The sequence below is a fragment of the Carettochelys insculpta genome, chromosome 2 (genome assembly GCF_033958435.1).
Source record: "Carettochelys insculpta isolate YL-2023 chromosome 2, ASM3395843v1, whole genome shotgun sequence".
NCBI lineage: Eukaryota > Metazoa > Chordata > Testudines > Carettochelyidae > Carettochelys > Carettochelys insculpta.
In genome coordinates this window covers 247,181,779-247,206,546 of record NC_134138.1, presented here as the reverse complement: position 1 = coordinate 247,206,546, position 24,768 = coordinate 247,181,779, and the positions used below count along the sequence as shown (strand labels likewise).

Genomic DNA, 24,768 nt, shown 5'->3' with positions numbered 1-24,768 from the left:
CCAGAGCTGAGTTTATTATGAGCTGGAATCACTGAGAGCTGGAATCACAGGGTTTTGTCTACAGCAAAACTCATAAGACAGCAGTGGATGGACACACAGTGTGACTGGCGGATGGACACACAGTGTGACTGGCAGATGGCCAGTAGGAGGAGGAGCAGATGGACGGCAGGCACGGCTGGTAGGAGGAGTAGCGGACAGATGGATGGCGCGACTGGTGGATGGCTAGTAGGAGGAGTAGCGGCCGGCCGGTAGGAGGAGCAGCAGCGGACAGACGGATGGCGTGACCGGCGGATGGCCGGTGGGGCAGCTGGCAAGGAGCAAGCGGAACACCAGACCAGCGTAAAGGGGGCATTGCCTCAGGTTCAATGAGGGAATGTGTCAGGGTGATGTGTCAGGGCCTGCACGGACTGGACTGTGTTGTAAGTGGGGCATGTGAAAAGAGGGGTACGAAGAAAGTTTGGGTGGGTGGATTGGCTGGTTACAGTATTGGATTGGTGAGCCTGAGAGGCAAGGGACACTGCTCAATCCCTGTGAGCTGGGACAGTTACTTGAGGATTAGTTATGAACTGTGGGTGTGGTATTTTTCCAAGCTTATGCCAATTGACTTTTCTGCCTTTTTCATTAAAAGTTTCTTTTCTACACTCAGACTCTGTGCTTGCGAGTGGGGAAGCACTGCCTCTCCGAGGCGCCCAGGGGTGTGTGAATTTCCCAGGGTACTGGGTGGGGCTCAGGCCAGTTCTGCGTGAGACAGATGAAAACGAACCCCTAGATATTGAACCCAGCCCTGGTTACTGCTGACTCCTTCCAGCAGAAGGGTTACATTTGCAATTATACTATCAGAAATGCAGAGGAAAGTTTGGTGGTATCTCACCCTGAAGCAAGTAAAATATAAACCAGGAAAAGGTTTGCACATACTTCAGACTTTACTGCACATACTATAATTACAAGTAACTCCTGAGGCAGTTATAAATGAAAGCAATTAAAGGAAAAAAATGCAAATACAACAACCCTCTACGCACTGTTTTCCTCATGTAAGACGAACATGATGGTTCAGAGGAAAAAATCAAAATTAAAACAAAGAAAAGGAAATTGTGGTTGTAAAATAATAAAAGTTGTCAGGGACATGCTAGAGGACGTGCAGTTTGAGACTATATTTTTAACTTATTCTTAAAATGACAAGTTGAAGTTGACAGTGTTCCCTTGAGTTACCCTTTAGAATAAGAGCAAAAACAAAGGAAATGTGTTCACTTTCCTAAGATTGCACATACCATTTATTCGCTGTATCTCCAACAATATCTCATTTCTCCATATGAACTATTTTGACCTTAAACATCCTCATAATTCTCATACTACATGAGGCTAATTGGTACTTACTTAGTTTTTCTTCAGCTTGCTGTTTTAACAATCAACCTTCACTATTCAGGGTCTGCAGACTAAGTTCTATTTTAAAATTTTCTGTCATTTAGAAATGTCTTAGCCAACTCAGCTTATCCACTTTGACTCATAGATCAGGTTATTTATTCATTCTTCATCTGCCAGTCAGTTCTATTCTACTGCACTAATTCCCTGTTTGGTCTTTTTATTTTTAAACCTCTCTCTCCTGATTTTCCAGCCTCTTTACTGATACTTCTCTTACATGAAATATTTACAACTTTATAGCATGGACCAATCTCAAGTCATTTTATTTTGCTATTTGTATTATGTATTAATTTGTCCAATATAATCAGGTTTCTGCATCTTGATTTCTATTCCTCTTCTGGTAGTGTCAGACAAAAGGATTTTTCTTCCTGACCAACAGGGCTTTAGCTGTCCATTGTCACTTACTGGTCTGCTGACATTTCCCAAGTCCTATACACATCCACTTTGGACTGTATCCTATACAAAGATGTCTCCAGCTGTTTCCAATTCACTAGTACCCTTTTGCAGCCTCTTTCTAGATGACCATCACACCAAACTCCCTGAATGCTAGATTTCAAAAGGTTGTCAGTCACACCATGCAACAAGTTGTCCAGATTTTAAAGGCATGTTCAGAATGTGTTCTTTTAAGGTGGGAGTTTTCACCAGAATTTAAATGAGGCTATGGGCAAGGAAACAAAGATGCTTCAAGCCCATGGCCATTTAGCTGTTTCAGGGCAAGGCTCAAGTAGACCTGGGGAAGGAAACACTGCCTAGTACAACTTTCTTCTGCTGCATCAAGCAACGGCCCATCTTTCCAAGACTGTGGGCATTGCTGACAATGGATAACCAATCAATAATGCACATACTCCCTTTTATTTTCTGTAGCACTAGGAAAAGCGCCTGCCTTGGCACTCATGTAGCTGTAGAGGGGATAAAAGAGACTTCCTTCCCTGCGGTACAGGGTAGGATTTTACCCTAAATATGTGAGAGCATAGCTCTGTGGGTGGAATGGGAGATCTCTCAGGCCACATTGTCTTAATATCTCTCATCAGGCAGTTTTATATTCTTCCCTTTCTTAATCCCACTTTTATACCGTTCCAAATCCCAGAACCCTCCTAATTCCGTTTCTGGAATGTCATCATTTCTGGAACTTCCATATAAATTAGATCAGGTTCCACTGGAAGCCATTTTATAAATCATTTATGAACAAGATTACAGTAAACCCTCGAGTTATGCGAGGGTTCCATTCTCCACACCCTCACGTCAGCTGGATATCGCGTCAGTGGGATCCAGCTTCTTCCCCAACGGAACACACATTCTGCAGCCAGGAAAGCAGCAGAAGGTAAGTCCTGGAGTGGGAGGGGCAGTTGGGGAGGGTTAAGCCTGGCAGTGGGTTGGTGCTGTGGGAGACAGGTGGGGGGCAGGGGCTAAGCCTGGGGTGGGTTAGGGCTGCAGCAGGGTGAGGGGTGGAGCTGAGCCGGAGCTGTGCTCTGGTGGTGATCTGGGCCACAAGGGGTTTGAACCAGGGCTGCACGCGGGGAGGGGGTTTGAAACAGGGTGGTGGGAAGGTTGAAATGGAGCCGCGCACTAGGGGATTGAATTGGAGCCACGTGTAAAGGCTGGTGAGACAGTGACAGAACCAAGCGCAGGGCTGGGGGCTGAGCCGGAGCCGTGCGTAGGTGGTGAGCCAGCAGGGGGTTGAACCGGGGCCGGGGAGGTTAAGCCAGAGTCGCACCTGAGGGGTGGTGAGCTGGAGCCAGAGGCAGGGGTGGGGGATGAACAGGAGCTACGTGCAGGTGGTGAGTGGAGCTGGGAGGTGGTGGCTGAGCCAGGGCCGTGCGGAGCTGTGGGGGAGTTGAGCCAGGGTGCGGGGGTGGAAGAGTTAAGCACAACTGGAAATCGTGCATTTCTAGGGTTTACTGTAGGAATCAGAGTCAGCCACGTAAAAGCGGGGTCATGTACTCTGGGTTCACGTACTCTAAGACCTTACTGTACTGAGAACTGAAGAGTTTGCTTGACACATTACAATGCTCTCTTACAAATACACTGGTGAACTCATATGGTCCTACTTAACACAAAAATATCCACATTTCTAGCCTCCTATAAATGCCCACAAGGCATGTTTATGTCTGAGTTCACACTAACAGGTTCTGAATTATATTTAGACATTACAATTTCTGATAAAATCCATCTATTCACTGGGCAATGGTGAAACATTGTTTATCTGGCAAATTTTAGTTATTTGTGAAAATTCATGAAGGAAATGTGATTCTCAATAATGTCACAATTTAACACAGGCCTAGTCTACACTAAGGAACAAAGTCGAGCCCAGATACACAAACCTAGCGATGGCATTAGTGTAGCTAGAATCAACGTATCAGGATTGACTTTGTTCCCTGGTATAGATCGGGGCTCTTTGGGCTAGCGCCGACATCCCTTGATTTCCAGAGGGTCAATTGCAGGGTGTCAAATGCATGGTAAGTATAGATCTACCCACAAAAACACTCAAGTGTGGTGAGACTACACCACCCATCCCACCAGGGTGCCTGCACCTTTCCCCTCTAACCGCTTATTTTAGCCATAGTCAAATGAACGCATTGCTGCTCCTTTTTGACCCAAGTGTCAAATCAAAGTTTGGGGCCCTGAGGATGTTTCTGCAGTGTCACACTGCACTTCTTGCTCTCTCACTCACAGTACGCTCTGGTCACAATGCCCAGGCGGACCATCTGCCCACCTGGAGCTACTTTCTGAGAAGATGCGATTAGGCCTTGTTTTAATTGTCACCTCTTAAGTGTTTCTTACAACTATCTTAAGTGAAGGGCCTATACATTATGGCTGCCAGTTTTGGTTGGCTATACTCCTGGAAATTTCATCACATGATATAAACTTTAAGATTAATTTTTAATTCCTGAAGACTTCAGGCCAATGCTGGAGGGTTGGTAACCCTTATATACATGCTCACTGAGTTTCAAAGAGGTTTGTGAATCAAGCAGTCACCAACATCTCTCAGCACAGCATCATAAAGAGATGATTTTATCTCCTGGGCATTCAAACTACTGTGTTAAGTAAGACAAAAGGCTGAAGTAGGGGTACGTCCATTGAAATTCAATGGGATTTGGGCACCCCTCCCTGTCCAGCTCCTCTGGCAATTCCATTCTTGTTCAAGATATTACGGAGAAAAACCCTACCACAGAAAATGGAAAGAATTTAAATAATTTCTGGTGCTTCTATGGGCTGCCTGAGACTGGTGAGACAGTTACATCCACTCCCACAGAAAATCTTATGAGAAAATGACATTTCTTCTAAGTTGCGTGAAAGAGATGACTACGGGGAAAACTCCTGAAAATGAATAAAGCAGCTATATAAACAAACATTCTAACACCCATGGAAGAGTCATCAGATATATGTACCCTTTGCGTAAAAATGTCTTGTACAATCAGTCGGAGTCCATGCTAGGGCATGATCGTGGCTTTAGGCACAACTGTGAGCAAAAGGTACATAAACTACACCACCACAGCAACCACCCCATTAGGCACTGTGACTCAGACACATCCGTGAGTCACAAGTCCTCCCTTGCTTCCTCTTTGCTCCAAGGTGTGGTAATTTGCGGCTATGACAAATTAGGAGGCCCACAGCCTTGCCTGAGCTCCACTCACCAGCAGGGAAGCACCCTGAGGCAAAAGAGAAAGAGAGAATTAAAGTTCCATGCCTTCTCAGCTCCCACCTGCTTCAAGGACAATAAGCTGGCATGTAGCACCTGCTGTCTGCAGCAAGGCTCACGATAGCCTGAGCAGGGCAGCGGAGGGAGTTCATCCTACTTCCTTGTGCAGACCAGCATCCGGTATCTGGCCACATGCAGAGTGGGGAATATATGGCACCATCTTCAAGGGTCATGCACAGTCAGGAAAGCCTGCCCTGCTCTCGCAAGTAATTCTGGTAGGGATAAACTCTTGGAGGCTCCAGGTGAAGACCCAGGGACCATGCATCTCCTCAGAGCCCCCTTGTATGCATCTGACAACACAGCAAAATCTACTGAGGTGCCAGGTAAGCATGTATTTCAAGGCCCAATCCAGCCCTTCAAAGTGCAGAAAAAATATAGTTTGCCTGCCTACAATCTGACAATAATAATTACAAAGAACACAGGAACAACAAGAAGTCCTGTGGCACCTTATAGACTAACACATATTTTGGAGCATAAGCTTTCATGGGCAGACCTGCTTCATCAGATGCATGAGCTGGGGGAGTGGTTTCAGAGGGGTATTTAAAGAGGGGTACTTATCAAGAGTTAAAAACAAGTCAAATCAGACGGGGGATGTGAGCCTTTGTCAGAGTCTAATGGGGAGACATTAGCACCCAGAGCAGAGAAACTGCCTTTGTAAGCTGAGAGCCACTCCCAGTCTCTGTTTAATCCATTGTTAATGGAGTCAAATTTGCAAATAAATTGCAGCTCAGAGATTTCTCTCTCCATTTGATTTTTGAAATTTTGTTGTTTCAGAACTGTCACCCTTAAATCTGCCACTGAATGTCCAGGAGGATTGAAGTGTTTCCCCACAGGCTTCTGTACGTTACCATTCCTGATGTCTGATTTATGTCCATTTATTCTTTTACGGAGAGACTGTCCAGTTTGGCCAATGTAAATTGCAGTGGGGCATTTCTGGCACATGATGGCGTATATTATATTAGTAGAAGTGCAGGTAAAGGAGCCGCTGATGGCATAGTTGATGTTAGGTCCTGTGATGATGTCACTGGTGTAGATACGTGAGCAGAGCTGGCAGCGAGGACTGTTGCAGGGGCTGGTTCCAGGCCTAGAGTCACTGGTTTGTGATTTGTAGTGGCTGGTGAGGATTTGTTTAAGGTTGGCAGGCTGGCTATAGGCGAGGACAGGCCTGCCTCCCAAGGTCTGTGAGTGTGAAAGATCATTGTTCAGGATGGGTTTCAGATCACTGATGATGCGCTGGAGAGGCCTTAGGTGGGGGCTGTATGTGATGGCAGTTTCTCTGCTTTGGGTGCTAATGTCTCCCCATTAGACTCTGACAAAGGCTCACATCCCCCTACCTGATTTGACTTGTTTTTTCCTCTTTTGATAAGTACTGTGGATACTGGGCCATTTCCACCTTGCTGAACAGACCTTGTCAGCTCTGGCCCTCTCTCTTACTGGGACCCCACTCTTTAAATACCCCTCTGATCCCTCCCACCCCACTCATGCATCTGATGAAGCAGGTCTTTGCCCACGAAAGCTTATGCTCCAAAATATGTGTTAGTCTATAAAGTGCCACAGGACTTCTTGTTGTTCTCAAAGCTACATACTAACACGGCTACCTCTCTGATACTTGTCACCATGCAAGGCACTACATTTAGCCGCAATGAGTGGAAATCCATCAAGCTCATGAAAAAATTTGCACAGATACAGACAGACATCATCTTCCTCTCCAAATGCAAACAGAAGGACATCATACCAAAAGGACTGAAGGTGAAAAACCCACTGAAATCAACATACTACACAGATTACAGTGAGAGATTGTGCCATACACTCTCTAAGAAACTGAGGAATCACCTAATCATCATCCTGTACAACAAACAGGGCAACATCAAAAGAGAGCTCTCAAATCTGGAGACCCTCATAAATGAACAATCTTCCACGCAAACCTCCACATGACTGGACTTTACTAGAACAAGATGGGAGATTTACAACACACATTTCTCTTCTCTACAGAAGAAAAAATACTGTAAACTATCTAAACTCCTACTTTCCACATGGGGCTACAATATTGGTAGCCCTAACTCACGCAGCAATATTGTCAATCTATCCAACTACACACTCAGCCCGGCAAAAGAATTTGCCCTTTCTCAAGGACTCTCTTTCTGGCCCCTCCCCCCGCCCCCGCCCCCTCCCCCAAACTTGATACAGTTCTGTGGTGATCTGGAAGCCTTCTTTCGCTGTCTACGACTCAAGGAATACTTCCAACATGACACAGAACAGCGCACTGACCCACAGGTACCCTCCCACCTATGGTACAAGAAAAAGAATTCCTCATGGACTCCCCCGATGGTCGAAATGACAAACTGGACCTATACACAGAATGCTTCCACCGGGGTGCACCGGCAGAAATTGTGGAAAAACGGCATCGCTTACCCCATAACCTCAGCCGTGCAGAATGCAATACCATCAACAGCCTCAGAAACAACTCTGACGTTGTCATCCAAGTGGCCGACAAGGGAGGTGCTGCTGTCATCATGAATAGGACAGACTACCAAAAGGAGGCTGCCAGGCAACTCTCCGATACCACATTCTACAGGCCTCTGTCCGAGGATCCCACTGAGGAATACACAAAGAAACTACAGCATCTGCTCAAGACCGTCCCTATAAGAACACAGGAACAGATTTACACAGACACACCTCTGGAACCCAAACCAGGTTTATTCTACCTGCTACCCAAGATCCATAAACCTGGAAATCCCGGACGCCCCATCATCTCAGGCAGCGGCACCCTCACCAAAGGATTGTCTGCATATGTGGACTCTCTACCTAGACCCTATGCTACCAGCACCCCCAGCTTTCTTCGAGATACCACCTACTTCCCCAGGAAACTACAAGCCATTGGTGACCTTCCTGAAAACACCATCCTGGCCACCATGGATGTAGAGGCCCTTTACACCAACATCCCACATGAAGATGGACTCCAAGCTGTTAGGAACATTATCCCTGATGAAACCGAGGCACAAATGGTGGCGGAGCTTTGTGACTTTGTCCTCACCCACAACTATTTCAGATTTGGGGACAAATTATACCTTCAAATCAGTGGCACTGCTATGGGCACCCACATGGCCCCACAGTATCCCAACATTTTTATGGCTGACCTGGAACAACGCTTTCTCAGTTCTCGTCCCCTAGTGCCCCTCCTCTACCTGCACTACATTGATGACATCTTCATCATCTGGACCCCTGGGAAGGAGGCTCTTGAAGAGTTCCACTGTGATTTCAACAGTTTCCACCCCACTATCAACCTTAGCCTGGACCAGTCCACACAAGAAATTCACTTCCTGGACACTACTGTGCAGATAAGCGATGGTCACATAAATACCACCCTGTACCATAAACCCACGGACTTCTATGCTTATCTACATGCCTCCAGCTTCCATCCAGAGTATACTACACGATCCATTGTTTACAGCCAGGCACTAAGGTCCAACTGTATTTGCTCTGATCCATCAGACAGAGACAAACATCTACAAGACCTTTACCAAGCTTTCCTCAAACTACAATACCCACCTAAGGAAGTGAGGAAACAGATTGATAGAGCCAGATGGGTACCCAGAAGCCACCTGCTACAAGACAGGCCTCGCAAGGAAATCAAGAGAACACCACTGACAATCACATACAGCCCCCACCTAAGGCCTCTCCAGTGCATCATCAGTGATCTGCAACCCATCCTGAACGATGATCTTCCACTCTCACAGACCTTGGGAGGCAGGCCTGTCCTCGCCTATAGCCAGCCTGCCAACCTTAAACAAATCCTCACCAGCCACTACAAATCACAAACCAGTGACTCTAGGCCTGGAACCAGCCCCTGCAACAGTCCTCGCTGCCAACTCTGCTCACATATCTACACCAGTGACATCGTCACAGGACCTAACATCAACTATGCCATCAGCGGCTCCTTTACCTGCACTTCTACTAATATAATATACGCCATCATGTGCCAGAAATGCCCCACTGCAATTTGCATTGGCCAAACTGGACAGTCTCTCCGTAAAAGAATAAATGGACATAAATCAGACATCAGGAATGGTAACGTACAGAAGCCTGTGGGGAAACACTTCAATCTCCCTGGACATTCAGTGGCAGATTTAAGGGTGACAGTTCTGAAACAACAAAATTTCAAAAATCAAATGGAGAGAGAAATCTCTGAGCTGCAACTTATTTGCAAATTTGACTCCATTAACAATGGATTAAACAGAGACTGGGAGTGGCTCTCAGCTTACAAAGGCAATTTCTCTGCTCTGGGTGCTAATGTCTCCCCATTAGACTCTGACAAAGGCTCACACCCCCCTGTCTGATCTGACTTGTTTTTAACTCTTTTGATAAGTAGTAACAGAGAGGAAGCTGTGCTAGTCTAATAACAAACTATTTTGCTAGTCTTTAAAGTGCTACTTGACTGCTTTTTGACAAGTACTGTTGATACTGGGCCATTTCTACCTTGCTGAATAGATCTTGTCAGCTCTGGCCCTCCCTCTTACTGGGACCCTGTACGCCCGCCAGGAAAAGAGGCTGAACGTCTTCCACTTGTGTTGCCTCAGGCACATCCTTGGAATATCGTGGAAGGACAGAGTGTCCAACAGTACCGTCCTTGAGCAAGCTGGAATCCCAACTATGCACACCCTCCTCAGGCAGCGGCGGCTCCACTGGCTTGGCCATGTCCGCAGGACGAATGATGGAAGGATCCCAAAAGACATCCTGTATGGCAAGCTAGCCTCTGGCAAAAGACCTCCCGGATGCCCCCAGCTGCGCTACAAAGATGTTTGCAAGAGAGACCTCAGCGATGTAGACATCAAGTCAGACAGCTGGGAGGAGCTAGCAGACGATCGCAGCAGATGGAGGGCAGGAACTATACAAGGGCTTCAGAAGGGTGAGTTGAGGATCAGACAGCTAGCAAAGGAGAAGCGAGCCCACAGAAAGCACAGCAAGGACCTGCCAGACACCCATTACATATGCAACAGATGCAGCAAGGACTGTCACTCTCGTGTGGGGCTTCAGAGTCATAGCCGACACTGCAAATGAGGATGCCAAATTGAACTACGAAGGGCGCGAACCATAGTCTACATAGACTGAAGGATGCTGCTACTACTACTACTACTCTTTAAATACCCCTATGAACCACCACCCCCCACTCATGCATCTGCTGAAGCGGGTATTTGCCCATGGAAGCTTATGCTCCAAAATGTCTGTTAGTCTATAAGGTGCCACAGGACTTCTTGTTGTTCTCGAAGCTACAGACTAACACGGCTACCTCTCTGATACAGAACACAGCAGGGGCTCCTTCACAGAAAGCTAAAAAAAGACAAAACATAGTGCCAGTTATCAGGCCTGCCAAATCTCTTTTGCACCATTCCAGTGGCACAAAGCAGACAAAGTGCCCCATGTGGACCACTGAAAATTTCTCTGCCTCGGGGGAAAATTCCAATGTGACGCTAAGTGCTGGCGTTATGGTAAACTGGGGGCATTTCAAGGGGCACGCTGAGGTGGGAACAATTGTGGCTGAACCATGCTGTGCTCAAGTGACCCGACTGATTTATCAGAATCTAGCCAAATTCAGCACCACTTAGAATGGCCTTGAAACATCTTTACGTTGTTCCAGCCTCAACATTTGAGGAGCATGGAAAGGAGCAAAAAGCTTTAGGCCTCAGGTGCCTCCACATGCCTCTCTCATGTGTCACCTGAACCCCCAGATCCTCCTTCCCACTGGACAGAAGCTTTGAGTCCTGGCAAGTGAGCCAAACTTCTGAAGATTGTATGTAGCTTGGGTAGTCAGTAAGTTTTGCCATCCCACATCTAGCCCACTGTGCAGACAAAAACATTCCTTTACCGTACACCCCTGACTTATGCAGCGGTTGCATTCCTGAGCAACCCTGCATAAGTCAAATTTTGCATTACTCGGGCTGCGTCTACACGTGCACGCTACTTCGAAGTAGCGGCAGTAACTTCGAAATAGCGCCCGTCACGTCTACACGTGTTGGGCGCTATTTCGAAGTTGAAATCGACGTTAGGCGGCGAGACATCGAAGTCGCTAACCCCATGAGGGGATGGGAATAGCGCCCTACTTCGACGTTCAACATCGAAGTAGGGACGTGTAGACGATCCGCGTCCCGCAACATCGAAATAGCGGGGTCCTCCATGGCGGCCATCAGCTGGGGGGTTGAGAGATACTCTCTCTCCAGCCCTTGCGGGGCTCTGTGGTCACCGTGGGCAGCAGCCCTTAGCCCAGGGCTTCTGGCTGCTGCTGCTGCAGCTGGGGGTCCGTGCTGCATATACAGGGTCTGCAACTAGTTGTTGGCTCTGTGTATCTTGCACTGTTTAATGAAAGTGTGTCTGGGAGGGGCCCTTTAAGGGAGCGACTTGCTGTTGAGTCCGCCCCGTGACCCTGTCTGCAGCTGTGCCTGGCTCCCTTATTTCGATGTGTGCTACTTTGCTGTGTAGACGTTCCCTCGCTGTGCCTATTTTGATGTTGGGCTGAGCAACGTCGAAGTTGAACATCGACGTTGCCAGCCCTGGAGGACGTGTAGACGTTATTCATCGAAATAGCCTATTTCGATGTCGCAACATCGAAATAAGCTATTTCGAAGTTGGGTGCACGTGTAGACGTAGCCTCGGAGAGCCAGAAAACTGACCATCCCAAAATTCTGAGGATTAAAGGGACTTCGAAGTTGCCCAGGCACTTCCAAGTACTGGCGGGTTAGCCGCAGCTACACGCAAGCTGGCACTTCGAAGTTTAACACTTCGAAGTTGCCACATGGGAGAATTAGCTTAATGAAGTGCTGCATATGCAGCGCAGGACTTCATTAATAATCTCTTGACATCCTACTTACCATGCTCCCTTTGAAATAGGGAGCTAGTATAGACAAGCCCTTGGTTTAATTTTTAAAGACTGATTGAACTCTTGTCAAATTTGTCCATGCCAGGAGAGTACTTCATTGGAAGGCAAGAGCAAAGTAACTGGGCTGCGGAATGTATAAAACATGGAACTCTTCACATATAATGGGATGGTTTGGAAAATCTATACTGTCAACATGAATACCAGACTGTAGGCTCTTCAGTACATGGATTGACTCTTTAGTATATGCCTGTACAATGCCTAGCCCTGGCCTCTAGCTGCTACTGCAATGCAAGTAGTATCTCCTTAAGAAATGGACTTCAAATTATCCTGCACCGCAGATCCCCTTTGACTGCTTCTTACAGTTGGTTAGTACAGCAAGATGGGGGTAGAAGCTAGAAGGACAGGAACTGCTATTTCAGGTCGGACCAGCAGTGGTCCATCCAGTTCATTATCTTCACCCTTAGGTGTTGCTGTTCATTTCTGGTACTCTGTCTCTTGCAGTGTGTACCACAGCATTATGAAGTTGGACTTCACCAACTCAGAACAGTGGTACTAAGCTTTAAAACATATTTCACACCATGCCAATCCACTTAATGTATCACATCCGTAAGAAGTAAGGGAGTAAGTTTCATAGTTTTCAATTATTTATCTACAACATCAATAAGCAACAGCACAGCTTCCAAAAATGAAGCGTACCAAGTAGATTAATTTTACAAAATTAGTAAATGTAGAATCACCAGAAAATCTTTAAACAAAATTCAGTCTACTTTAAACAAACTACGATTAAATAACCACTGTGTAACCTAAAATGACTACACTGCAATGTCTCTTAAAAACACAGGTAAAGTGCCACTCTAAACAGCATGGCTGTTCACATACAGTACTTCCTCAGTGCCATTAGAAGCAAGTCTTTTTTCTTAAACGTGTTTAACAGGAGGAAGTGGTCTACCAAGCATGTCACATGACCTAGATGTTTTGTGATTACAAACAGGAACATTTAACAGGAAGCACTAGCATTATGTTAAGCAAGAATACCATCTCTGCATCTCCAGTCTAGTCTCAGCTGAGCTGATGGAATTTAATTTACTGAAAACTGGATGAAAGACTACACAAAGAGGAAAGATAAAGGTAACAGGTTCAGAGAAGGTCCAATGGGCAGCTGCAGAATAAATATTAGGACCAGTTCTATTTACATTTTCCTAATGATGTGGAAGTAAAGATTCACACCCTACCCATTAATTAAATGAAGAATGTTTATATTATTATCACTAAGCAGCAAAGTGCAAATCATGAGGATAATGAAAAAAATATAGACTGGCTAGAAAAACAAGAAATAAATTTAAACTTGAAAAAATGAAACCGATACATCTCCGAATAAGTCATCTGGAACAGATTTGGTGGAAGGATATAGTGTATTTAAAGAACATTAATTCCAAAAAATACCTATGTGCAACAATGGACAGTGAACTGAATACATGATGTAGTTGCAAAATTGCCAATGAAGATTTCAACTGGGGAAAGTGACTGTCTCAGGGCTCTGTAGATGATTTCTCTGTAGATGATTCTGGGAATGCTGGGCAGATCATTACAAAAATAAAACTCCACAAATAACAATTTATTTTAAAAAATCAAAATAATATACCAGGTCCTCCAGACAGCATGCACACACAGGCCTTCTCTCTGTGTGTGTGTGTGTACGTGCGCGTGCATGCACACGCACACACAGAAAGAGAGAGTCTAGGAAATTGACCGGGAAAAGTACACGTGGGCAATCCAGATGAAAACTAACGGTCATCATTGTCCACCAGTATTCAAAAGGCATAGAAAGGAAACGGCTTGTGCGACTAACCCATGGTTGCATAATGATGACAGGAGTAATGGAATCACACTGTGCAATGTATCGGAGGGGTCACCGTGTTAGTCTGGATCTGTAACAGCAATGAAGGGTCCTGTGGCACCTTATAGACTAACAGAAAAGTTTTGAGCATGAGCTTTCGTGAGCACAGACTCACTTCACCAGATGCATCTGATGAAGTGAGTCTGTGCTCACGAAAGCTCATGCTCAAAACTTTTCTGTTAATCTATAAGGTGCCACAGGACCCTTCGTTGCTGTTACTGTGCAATGGAAAGTTTAGATGAGGGGTCAGCAACCCCCGACACGGGTGCCAAGAGTGGCACGCGGGCCCATTTTCATCAGCCATGAGGCAGGAGCTCAGCCCTGCCCCTCCACCCCCATGCAGTCGGGAGCTTGCTCAATGCCATGCTGCCTGTGGCTTAACAAAAGACCAGCTAACGCTGCCAACCACCCCCTAAACAGTAAAGCTCTGCACCCTAATATATTTATTAGCAAAGCCTTTGTAAGTAGCTATCAGTGACTTTTAAAAGTATAACCAGCACTCAGACTGTAGCTAGAGGTCAAAAGGTCAAATTTCGGCACTCTGCCTCGGAAAGGCTGCTGACTCCTGGTGTAGATCTCATCAGTACATTTTCCAAATGCAGGGCTAGCTCATGCCACCAAGTTTCATGTGTGTAGGCGATCCTTTGTGCACCGATTTCACTCCCCTCAAGGGGGAGTGTGTCAGCCATGCGTGGTTTTCTCCCCATTCTTAGCATATTATAGAGGCTTTGCTGCAGAGGTGGGCTCCATGGGCAGAGAGGCACTGACTGGGCTAATAACTGAGGCAGAGTGGTGCCGCATTGGGTGACAGTGGTGTTAGGGGGATGGATGTTGTCCCACCTCTAGTTTACCTGGAATAGATAGGACATAGTGCTCAGAATTACCTAATGTGCAGAGCTCTCTCTCTGGCAAAAACCAACCCTCAGGAAGACACTGTTGGGCAAGTTGCAGCCTGGAGGAGGGGAAAGTGGAAGTGCTTCTCAACTGTATTGTGATGGGTGAGGGGCTCACTAAGAGTTTGTGTTTAGAGGACAATTCACATATCTGCACATCTGTAGGGCACGTTACTAGACAGGACGCAGCCCTTGTTTAGACTATGTATTGGGATGTAGATGGGCAAAATGACCTTTCACGTCTTTTCTATTTTTCTATTCTTATACATGGGAAGAAAGCATAGCAAAAGTAAACAGGCAGAAGGTGGAAGGGGGTGAGCACTGGCAGCTCAAACATGTCTAGACATATATGAGACAGATGCAATAGGAAAATAGTACTACCAGAAACTCTGGAAAATAAAACAAGGGAAGAAAGAAAATACATTAGTTAACAGCTACAGTCCAATTCCAGAACTCACTGGCTCACCCACTTCTAGGCTACTGGGTGCTGTGCTGCTCCCCTGACCTCAGACAGCACACTGCAGAACTGGAGGTGATTCAGAGGAGGGTGATGAGAATGACTGAGGACATGGAAACACGTTCATGTGAAGTCATCTTGAAAAGACTGGGACGGTTTTTCAGAGAGAGGGGATAAATGAGGATATGTCTGCACTGCAATCGCAGAGTGTGACAGCCGAGTGTGTAGCTATCCCTGAGCTCGCTTGCATTATGCTAGCTTGGTCCCCTGTAGCCAAGAAGCTGCAGCAGCATGGGCTTTGGTGTGGGCTAGCCATATGAGAGATCACTCAGAGTTCTGGGTGGGGTCATACATTCCACGCTGAAATGTTCACCACCTTAGGTTCTCACTGTGGTGGTGCCCAAGATAGCTAGGCTAAAGCTAGTTCGGTTATGTCTACATGAGCTGCAACCACACCCCATAACTGCAGTGCAGATAGGACCCACAAAAGATAATAAAAAGGCATCAAGTTATGAATGGGCTGGAGAAGGTAGATAGGAGAATAGATAACCCTAATGTCATAATGGCCATGTCTACACTAGCCCCAAACTTCGAAATGGCCACGCAAATGGCCATTTTGAAGTTTACTAATGAAGCGCTGAAATGCACATTCAGCGCCTCATTAGCATACGGGCGGCTGCGGCACGTCAAAATTGACGCGCCTTACCGCTGCATGGCTCATCCCAACGGGGCTCCTTTTCGAAAGGACTCCGCCTACTTCGAAGTCCCCTTATTCCCATGAGCTGATGGGAATAAGGGGACTTCGAAGTAGGCGGGGTCCTTTCGAAAAGGAGCCCCCTCGGGGTGAGCTGCGCGGTGGTGAGGTGCATCAATTTCAAAGTGCTGCGGCTGCCCGCATGCTAATGAAGCACTGAATATGCATTTCAGCGCTTCGTTAGTAAACTTCGAAATGGCCATTTGCATGGCCATTTCGAAGTTTGGGGCTAGTGTAGATGTAGCCAATAAGACAAAAAGCAAGGGAATAGCCAATTTAACTTAAAGGTGAAAAACTCAGACCTGACAAAAGGAAATACAGGTTCACACACTACCTGATGACACTGTGGATCTCCCTGCCACAGGATGTCATTCACTCCAAGAACTTAGCCAGATTCATAGAGAGGTTGGACCTTTGCGCAGACAGCAAGAGTTAATGCTAGCAAACATTGGAAAGAGTATGCAACTGGATGGGTCAGGTGTTAAACCAAACTATTACAGATTATTGTGAGGTCTTCATGGGGTGGATTATCTCTGAAGCATCTGGTTGAGGCCACTGTTAGAGACAGGATAACGGTCTAGTTCAGTGGTTCTCAAACTTCTCTTGGTTGTGAACCACTTGGAAATTGCTGAGGGTCTCAGTGGACCACTTAATGGTCTCTCCCAATATTGGTATTGTTAGTTAACTACTGTAAAGTGCTTTGGATAAAAGTGCTATATCAAAAAACCTCAATAAATAATACTTTTTTGTTCTACAAATAAAAGCACACCAGTAAATTTTTAATATAGGTAGGGGTTTCTGCCCTCCCACAGCAGTCATGTAGCTGAGGCTGAGAAGGTGGACCATCTCTTGCACACCAACCTCCTAGCCCATTAATTGGAAAGGGTACCAGGCACTTTTGAATCCTTGTGGGCCTTTCACAGAAATTAACAGAGACTGGTCCAGAAAGGTGCATGGCACACACACAGCTTTTGGAACACTAGCCTATTCAGGAAGCTGCAAGTGGTGACTTTCTTCCCAAACTAGAAAAATCACCATAGTGACCCTGGGAGATCGTGCTTACCCCTTAATGCCATGCATCCATACTTTGGGAGCCTTAAGAGGAGCATGAAGTGGTTCAATAAAAGGCCAAGAAGGTGCAGAATGCCTGTGGAATGTGCTTTCAGCCATATAGAGGCCTAGTGGTGATGTTTGTATGGGAAGCTGGAGCTGGCTGATGATAACACCCCTAGGATTATAGTTGTGTGCTGTACCCTCCATAAGATTTGTGAAGAGAATGGGGAAAGCTTGAATCAGGGCTGGACCACTGAAGCACAGTGCCTGGAGGCTGAGTTTGAACAGCATGAGTCCAGGGCTATTAGACGGGCACAGCATGAAGCCATAAGGATCAATTTGATGCTAAAAATCAGTAATATTTGTTGCCAAATATGGGAGTGCATTGACTGCTTTGCTTGAGGGTTAATGCTATTGATCTGTATGATTCACTCAGTGCTAAAGTCAGAGATCACTGGTGAGGGGGCCGGGGGGCCACCACACATTTGACCCCACCTGCCTGGGGAGGGTTGGGACAACCCCCTCAACCCCAGACCCCACCTCTTCCCACCCACGCTTTGCCCTCTCTCTGCCCTTGCTCTGGTTCTTCTAGCCCTCTACCACCTGAACCCCACCCTTAAGTGATACAGCCCAGGGGACTAGTGAGGCCAAGCACCAGCACTGGCAGAAGGGGTCTCCCCGTCACACCCCGCTACCTGCGCAGAGCAAGGGGAGCAACAGCCCCAGCTTCCTTTGCTCCCCTGCCCGCTCCACTTCCCACAGGTGAGTGCGAAGCAGTCCCTCACCTCTCCAGAGCAATGCAGCTGGAGGAGCGTGGTGAGCTGGGGCTGTTGCTCTGCTTAATCCTACCACAGATGTGAGTGGGGGGGGCACCAGTGTGTTGTGGGTATCAGCCCCCCACTCCTCCCCACCGCCCATGCTGGCTTCTGGCTGGCTGGTCCGCTCCTGCCCCCAGTGTTGGAGCATGTGACTCCTTGGCTACGTCTACACGTGCACCCAACTTCGAAATAGCTTATTTCGATGTTGCGACATCGAAATAGTCTATTTCGATGAATAACGTCTACACGTCCTCCAGGGCTGGCAACGTCGATGTTCAACTTCGACGTTGCTCAGCCCAACATCGAAATAGGCACAGCGAGGGAACGTCTACACAGCAAAGTAGCACACATCGAAATAAGGGAGCCAGGCACAGCTGCAGACAGGGTCACGGGGCGGACTCAACAGCAAGTCGCTCCCTTAAAGGGCCCCTCCCAGACACACTTTCATTAAACAGTGCAAGATACACAGAGCCAACAACTAGTTGCAGACCCTGTATATGCAGCACGGACCCCCAGCTGCAGCAGCAGCAGCCAGAAGCCCTGGGCTAAGGGCTGCTGCCCACGGTGACCACAGAGCCCCGCAAGGGCTGGAGAGAGAGTATCTCTCAACCCCCCAGCTGACGGCCGCCATGGAGAACCCCGCTATTTCGATGTTGCGGGACGCGGATCGTCTACACGTCCCTACTTCGATGTTGAACGTCGAAGTAGGGCGCTATTCCCATCCCCTCATGGGGTTAGCGACTTCGACGTCTCGCTGCCTAACGTCGATTTCAACTTCGAAATAGCGCCCAACACGTGTAGACGTGACGGGCGCTATTTCGAAGTTACTGCCGCTACTTCGAAGTAGCGTGCACGTGTAGACGCAGCCCTTGTGTCCCTGCCCCCCCATGCATCACCTATGGCTGAAGTGACTTTTGCTTTGCTGGCATATGCTTGGTTGTTTTCATGCAATGGAAGACAGACTGCTTTGAAACACAAGAATTTCATTTATTGAAAACAAACATAGGGCACATGCAGCATGGCACAGCTGGACAGAGAACACACAGCCAAGAAACCTGCAGAGGCAGATTGCCCAGCATGTGCATGACACTTTCACAGAGATCTGTGAGGCCGATTACAACGAAGTGAGAGATTCCATCAACACCCTGTTCACCCTTTGAGTGGGCCCATGTCGGTAGCAGCACCACACAGACACAAGCCTGCTCTCTGCAACCCTCCGGCTCCCAGCAACTCGCCTCAGCACTTCCAGAGATCAAAGCCACTTACCCAGCTCATTCTCTCCTGTTCGTACTTCTCCAAGCTCCAGCTGCTGCCCCTGGGTCACCTCCTCCACAGCAGAAAATAGTGTCTGACTACATGAATCCGTGGATGCCAAAACATCCTCCGGGTCTGGGACCTGCTCTCCCTCAACAACTTCTTCTGTGATTTCCTCTTCCTGGCTTGGTCCACTCTGAGATGGCCCGTGAGTCTTTAAGTATCCACAAGGGTCTGGGGTCATCCTCAAATATCTCATCCCACTCTTTGTAGAACCAGCAGATCATGGTCACAGCACCTGTGCTGCTGTTTGCTTCCTGCACCTCATGATATATGTTCCAAAGCTTGTTAATTCGAACCCTGCACTGCAGTGTCCCCCACTCCTGACCCCTATGGGTCATGCACCTTGATATTATAATTCCTACATTTGGAGGAGAGCTGGGATTGGATAGTCTCCTGTCTCCAAATGCTGATGAGGTCCAGCACCTGTGCATTGCTCCAAGCCAGGTCTGCCTGGCGCATGGAGCAGACATGGTCACCTGGAACGATACACAGACAGCATTCCACACATCACTGGGCAAACAGGAAGGGGACTTTCAAAATTCCAAAGGAATTCCAAGGGCAGGTCTGAGGTTGGTAACCTGAGAGCAGAGCAGTAGAGTTCAAACAGATGACCTAAGAAGTGACAATAGGCATTGCGGCACGGGTAACAGAAACAACTGAAGTGTTCACAAGGGTACCTCAGCACTGTAGTGGCTGCGTAGCAAGCTCTACGCCTCTTGTCAAGGTGACTTACTGAGAGTGCAGCAACTGTGGAGTTAATTCGCACGAAGAGCCTTGCCATGTGGGCACCTTGGGAGTGATGTCTTTGGGACTGGGGAATGATTATTTGCTCTGTAACTTGCCAGTGTAGACTTGGCCTTAGTCAGAGAACTGAGCAGACCTCCTGATGTGGTGCCTGCACAACTCTGATTGAATTGTAACTTTATGGATTACAACTCCCCTGATGATTAATGGTCATCTTCCTGGGAATAGTTAGCAGCAGAGACTCTCTAATTTGCAACACACTTCAGTAGCAAGGTTTCTTAATTTCATACACATTAATGATATACATATTTGGACAGAATAATGGAGTTCAGCAGATATCTTACATGGCATGCTTTGTATGAAACATCAGAACCACGTAACAACAAATGATATGGGGCTTTCAGAGTGCTATTTTGAGCTAAAGTGTGTCACAGTCATTTTGCTGTGAGAAAAAATAAATATAACAATATTTCCCCTGTGTTACTGCTTAAATACAAATGCATAGTGCTATAGTAAACGAAACAATAGATTCACGCTACTGTGGCTCTTTTGGGTAATTTACTTCCTGAGCCGATGAGAACTGAGTGTCACTAGTTTAGGTCAACATGGGCTATGAATAAGCTTGTCATCTATAGTTCCAAAAGCACTTGAATCACAATCCTTTATGAACATTCCAGGAGAGACTTTGACTAACACCCTGCAGGCCTGCATCATCCCAGTCCCTGTGGTTAGAGTCCTACCAAATTCACAGCTATGAAAAATGCATCACAGACCATGACATCTTGTCTCCTCTGTTTTTTGTGTGCTTTTTTTGCTCTAAACCAGGGGTGAGCAAACTTTTTACATCAGACCCTACTTTTCATCTCTGCCACTAGCAAGGACCCTCCCAACCCGTCTAATATAATCCAAAACAATGGAGTATGTGCACTACCTTTCGACACGTGTAAGAAAATAAAGATGCAGAATGTAAAAACTTTATTAATCAGCATATCAATGTGAACACACAAACATAAACACAGTAACATATTTAATAATTTTTAATGAGATGGATGAGCCTGACACCCAGCAGCTAATCGTGCTGCGACCCCTTATGAAATTTCACACCCCCAAAAGCTCCCTGCTTTGTGCACCTTTGCTCTATACCATATAGATTTCAAAAAGGAGAACAATATCTCTCAAAGGGGCCAGCCCAAAGCAGGGCAATAGGGAGATCACAGGATTATTAAGTATCAGAGGGGTAGCCATGTTAGTCTGGATCTGTAACACCAACGAAGGGTCCTGTGGCACCTTATAGACTAACAGAAAAGTTTTGAGCATGAGCTTGAGTGCAGAACTACCACTCTTATTTCAGTGAGCGAGTGGAGACTGAGGTTTTGGCATTATTTTACCATTATTTGTCAACCACAAGTGGACATGACTACAGAAGGTATAAGTCTGCATAGAATTAAATTCAGAATTATTTGGTTTCCCTCTCTACAGCTCAAAATAGCAAAGGACTGATAGCAACCAGTCAGTAATCTAGTAGCAGAGAGGGAGCCGTGCTAGTTTATACACTATCAAAACAAAAAAGCAGTCAAGTAGCACTTTCAAGACTAACAAAATAGTTTATTAGGTGAGCTTTCGTGGGACAGACCCACTTCTTCAGACCATAGCCAGACCAGAACAGACTCAATATTTAAGGCATAGAGAACCAAAAACAGTAATCAAAGTTGACAAATCAGAAAAAAATTATCAAGGTGAGCAAATCAGAGGGCAGAGGGGCAGGGGGGTGGGAAGTCAAGAATTAGATTAAGCCAAGTATGCCAAAGAGCCCCTATAAGCCGTGTCTACACGTGCACGCTACTTCGAAGTAGCGGCACTAACTTCGAAATAGCGCCCGTCACGGCTACACGTGTTGGGCGCTATTTCGATGTTAACATCGACGTTAGGCGGTGAGATGTCGAAGCCGCTAACCCCATGAGGGGATGGGAATAGCGTCCTACTTCCAAGTTGAACGTCGAAGTAGGGCACGTGTAGACGATTCGCATCCCGCAACATCAAAATAGTGGGGTCCACCATGGTGGCCATCAGCTGAGGGGTTGAGAGATGCTCTCTCTCCAGCCCCTGCAGGGCTCTATGGTCACCGTGTGCAGCAGCCCTTAGCCCAGGGCTTCTGGCTGCTGCTGCTGCAGCTGGGGATCCATGCTGCATGCACAGGGTCTGCAACCAGTTGTCGGCTCTGTGGATCTTGTGTTGTTTAGTGCAACTGTGTCTGGGAGGGGCCCTTTAAGGGAGCGGCTTGCTGTTGAGTCCGCCCTGTGACCCTGTCTGCAGCTGTGCCTGGCACCCTTATTTCGATGTGTGCTACTTTGGCATGTAGATGTTCCCTCGCAGCGCCTATTTCAATGTGGTGCTGCGCAACATCGATGTTGAACGTCGACATTGCCAGCCCTGGAGGACGTGTAGACGTTATTCATCGAAATAGCCTATTTAGATGTCGCTACATCGAAATAAGCTACTTCGATGTAGGCTTCACGTGTAGACGTAGCTATAATGTCCCCGAAAATTTGCATTAGTCAGTAATCTGTGACACTGAATTTCTTCAAATTTTTCCTTTGTGTTTTTAGGTACTTCACACTTTAGTGTTGACTAAACTGGGTTTACTACTTGTTTTCCCTCCAAGTTCCCTTGTCTTACTGAGCACCCTCAATATCTTCTGATGTGGAAACCATGTTGTATACCTGCCACAAAGATTTGAAGAGTTATCTTGGTTTGGTTTTGTTGACTAATATGAGTGGATTACTCAAACAGCAGGGAAGAGAAAAGAGAGGGACTGGGGTGGAGGGAAGGGGAGAGAGAGACTGAGGGGAGGAATCTGGGGATCAGCAAGTCAGAAAAAGAGGATGGTGACAAACTAAAAGGAAAAGGAGCAAGGAGAATATAAACTAAAAAAGGGCTGAAAAAAGTTACTGTACAAAAGAATTATAAACAGGAATTGCCATGCTGGATCCGACCAATGGTTTATCTAATCTGGTGTATTGTCTCCAACTGTGACCAGTACTAGCTACTATTCCTTCTCTCTCTCTCCTCTCTTTGGCGGTCACTGAATAATGAGTGGGTCATCTTCATGTCACCCTCTTATTTGTGAGTCCATTGATGGCTGGTCAGCCCAGTTCTGGAGCTGCAGATCTTATCACAGAAGGGGCAGATGTTGGTAGCTGTTGATGGAGAGTGAGGCAGTTTATGACGCTCTTTTCTTTTTCTCTGCCTCTCCTTGTCTGCACTGTGGTGGGACCTCTCAAATTGCGCCATTCCCTCACGGATTATTGTTCTCCACTGGGGATGGTCTGGGGCAAGATTCTCCCAAGTGTCGACACTGATGCTGCACTTTTTCCATGTGTGCCTTCAGCATGTCTTTATATTGCTTCTGACCCCCAATGCTCCACTGTCCTCCCTCCAACTTGAAAAACAGAATCTGTTTTGGGAGACGCTGATCAGACAACCAACCCACATGAGCAGTCTAAAGAAGTTGTTGCTGAATGACAATGGCTTCAATGCTGGTCATGTTCGACTCCTCCAGAACACTAGTGTTTGTGTGCCTATCCTCCCAAGAGATATTTAGGATTCCCCTTAGGCAGCGTGGATGATATTATCCAAGTGCCTTCACATGACGCTTTTATGTTGCCTGTGTTTATGTTGTCTCTGTTGTGTCTCCACATTTTCCAGCAGTTCTCCCTTGACTTCAACAGAAGGCACTTGGGATTGTCCCGTCAGTGAAGGTTAGTCCAGCACTTTGGTCTTTTTGATGTTCAGTGTGAGACCAAGATGTTTGTATGCTTCAGCAAAGGCACTTAAGACGGTCTGAAGAGCTGTGGGAGAAAGAGCAGCAACCACATTGTCATCCGCGTAGAGGTCCATGTTCAAGGTCGTGGAGGGCTTGTTTTTAGCCTTCAGAGTCAAATACGAAGACATCCTACTCGTTATCGCGTGACCACCAAAGATAGGAGAGGAGAGACAGAAATAATAGTCTCTAGTACTGGTCACAGCTGGAGACAAGACACCAGATTAGATAAACCATTGGTCATATCCAGCATCTGACGAGTACTAGATACTAGCATAACCCTGTAATGGACAATTATAGAACCATCTGCTTATAAAGCAAATAACTCCTAATGACAGGTTGTTAGTAGCTAGTTTATGCCACAAAACAATAATTTACCTTCTGTAACTGGATGGTCCTTAACAAAAGAGACAAACTGAGCAAAGATGGAGGAAAAGACACCAATAGACAATGCAGAAAGCATTAAAATACAGAAAAGGAGAACACAAATCCAAAGAACATTTAGTAAGTGTGTGTTACTTCATATGGGGTTCAATGCCAATGTTAAACTAAATGGAAATAAATAACGCTCCACCAGAGCCAGCATAGGTGACGTGTGGGTGTGCGCAAGGGGGACACATGCACCCCCTCTTTGCTACCCCCCCACACTCACCGTGAGCTCTACTTCTGATGGGTATGGCGGCAGTCCCACCGCTCCCCTGCAGCAGTGTGGCCTGAGAGTGTTACTCCTAGGCCACGCCACTCCAGGGAACTTCCTCCACACCCACTGGAAGTGGTGCGGTACAGCAGAACAGGAGTGGGGAAGGGGTGGAGCAGGGATGGGAGGGAAGGGGTATGGGTGGCACTGTGGTGGAGCATGGCCAGAACAGGAGGGGGCAAGGCAGGACAGGGGCACTTGGCTAGTGCACCCCCTGCAATCTGTGCCCTGGTCGCTTCTGAGGACCAGCTGAACTCTTCCATGGGCCTGGGGCTATCAGATTTGGTGGGGCCTCTGTACAGAAGTTTCTTTCCCAATTTAAAACAGA

At 46.8% G+C, this 24,768-nt stretch overlaps 1 protein-coding gene across 2 annotated transcripts in view; it reads right to left on the bottom strand.

The window, feature by feature from the left end:
• Positions 1–24,768, bottom strand: part of APBB1IP (amyloid beta precursor protein binding family B member 1 interacting protein) — a 107,782-nt gene that overhangs the window by 69,317 nt on the left and 13,697 nt on the right. Inside the window, exon 1 of one of the 2 annotated variants that reach the window (XM_074984892.1) lies at positions 15,239–15,265. The exons of the other annotated variant lie outside the window; for it this stretch is intronic. The gene's annotated coding sequence lies outside the window, so the exon portion shown is untranslated. Of the gene's footprint in view, positions 1–15,238; positions 15,266–24,768 lie in introns of those variants that run through there. 2 annotated transcript variants of the gene reach the window in all.